Source organism: Cuculus canorus, chromosome 25 (assembly GCF_017976375.1).
Source record: "Cuculus canorus isolate bCucCan1 chromosome 25, bCucCan1.pri, whole genome shotgun sequence".
Taxonomy (NCBI): Eukaryota; Metazoa; Chordata; class Aves; order Cuculiformes; family Cuculidae; genus Cuculus; species Cuculus canorus.
The window spans coordinates 5,491,727-5,494,108 of NC_071425.1; positions in this window are offsets into that span (position 1 = coordinate 5,491,727).

Sequence of the window (2,382 nt, forward strand, 5' to 3'; positions counted from 1 at the left end):
CTAGGATGAACAGACAGGCTGGTCCCTGAGCCAAAGGTCAACTTGTTGTAGCCAGAGTCACACAGCGTTTCCTTCCAGAAGACAAAGCCCACGCGGCCCCTCCAGCAGCAGCACCTCTGCCCGAGCCTTTGTGCAGCTGTGCCAAGGCTGGGAGAAAACAATTCCTCCCTGGCTTCCAGCTGCCACTCGGACTTCTCGTTTGGTCTGGAACTGCCTGAAAGTGGGAAAGCCACAAGAGGAGAGAGCAGGAAGTGGAGAAGCAGGAGGAAAACCCATACCTGGCAGAACACACAGCTTCGTCCCTGACCCAAACTGGATGTTTCCTGCGTAGCTGTTCACACAGTGCTCTACACCCCTACAAGAACTCAAGGCTCAGGGTGCTCTCTCACCCTCTCTTGGTCTCCTGTTGTGTGGAAAGAGCTGAGCCCCGTGGATAGGAGACGGCATTTCCCCTGGGAATTGGAACACTGAGGAGAGGGGAGGATAAGAACTCAGGGCTGTCTTTCTCAGGTGCTTGGAGGACACCAGTCAGTCAGTGGCCCGAGGACTGTTGAGCTTTTTTCTGATTTAGCAACAACCAAAGCTTTCCCTGAGAGCTCTGGACCCTTTTGCCCACCTGCGTTCTTGTCCTGTGCCGGTACCGGGACACAGCCTTGGGGCACAAATGGGTGAGATTGCAAACCACAGTCATTGATCCACCGACATGGCCTGACATTGGCGTGAGTCCCTGAGCCAAAAGGGAATCGGAGGGAATTTCTCAGGTCCTTACACTCCTGCCTGGCTGCTCAGCCACACTGGGTTCCTCCCTTCACTGTCCGCATCTCCCCTAGGCTGAAAGCAAGGATCAGAGTGAGCCTCAGCTTTTCTCTTTCTGGTTTATGCTCAGAACAGCAATCGACCAACCTGGAGCTGTTTGACATAACTGTCGGGAAACCTTTTCCCCAAGCACAATCTGAGCCTTGCCTGGGTTACGTGACATTCCTAAGGTGAGGAATAGAACTGCACCCCCTTTACGCATCACTGACAGCTTCTCAGTGCTAAACACAACTGCTGTCCTGGTCAGTCTGTCCCTTTGTCCTAGACCACGCTCCTGTTCCTGGTCGCTGATGGAATATCGGCTCAATGGAACACCACAACCGTAGCACATTTCTCCAAAGAGGAAACGAAACGTCTCTAAGCACGACAGGCTCTTGAAAGAGCGCTTGTATTCTCCAACCCCTATGAAAGCTGAGGTGGAGCATAGAGGTTCATCCACAGGGCTCTCGAGTGGGCTGTGAGACAGGGACTGTTGACAGAGGAGACAAAGGGAAGCTACACACTCACGGGGCTGGATGGACAGGCTAGTCCCTGCGCCAAAGGTCACCTTGCCGTAGCCAGAATCACACATCATTTCCTCCCATAACAAAAAGCCCAGTGAGGCCCTTCAGAAGAAGCACCTCTGCCCAAGGCTTTGTTCAGATGTGTTCAGGCATGAAGGGATGGCTGAGGGGGGATATGGGGCAGGAGGACCCGGGGCAAGAGCAGAAGTTGACCATCTGCCTGTGTGGGGTGAGGCAGGACTGCGACCAGAACTAATAGAGATCTCCAAGCCTCCCTGTCCTCCTGTCCCCCAAGAGCCTCCACGATCAAGGCCTGAAAAAAATGAGTACACCTTGAAACAGCCCCTTCCCAGATGAAAGATGAGATGGATACAAATATGTGCTGGTGAGCACTCAAGGACTTTGGAGAAAAGACACACACAGGCAAGCTGCAGACTCACGGGGTTGGACGGACAGGCTGGTCCCTGCTCCAAAGGTCACCTTGTTGTAGCCAGCATCACACAGCATTTCCTCCCATAACAAAAAGCCCAGAGAGCCCCTCCAGCAGCAGCACCTCTGCCCAAACCTTAGTCCTTCCACACTCAGGGCAGGAGGGTCACCAGAGCAAGGAGAGTGCCTACCACTGCAGCACAAACCCCACTGAGATACAGTGCAATGCAACAGCCTCCCCATGGGCAGCTGGGACAACGGGGAGCAGACGTGTGGCCACTTTGTCCATCCCAGCCCAAGAGAGAGCAATCAGGGTCATTGTGGACCCAGTGGGCACATTCTCTAAAAGTCCATTCCTAGATGTGGTCACCCACAAATTATAAAAGACGCAGCCTCGCTGCTGGTCTCAACCACCCCTGGAAAGGGCTCACAGAAACAGCAGGCAGAGCAGCAGAGCTGGACTTACGTGGCTTAACAGTGAGTCTCGTTCCAGAGCCAAAAACAGGTCGATAAGCAGCACCTCCTGTGTTCCCACAGTGCTTCCTCTCTCAACAAAAACCTTCCCCACCACTTGGCAAAGCTGGGCATCCACAGCCCAAACGGATCGGACTGAATGTCGCTCCAAACCAGCCAT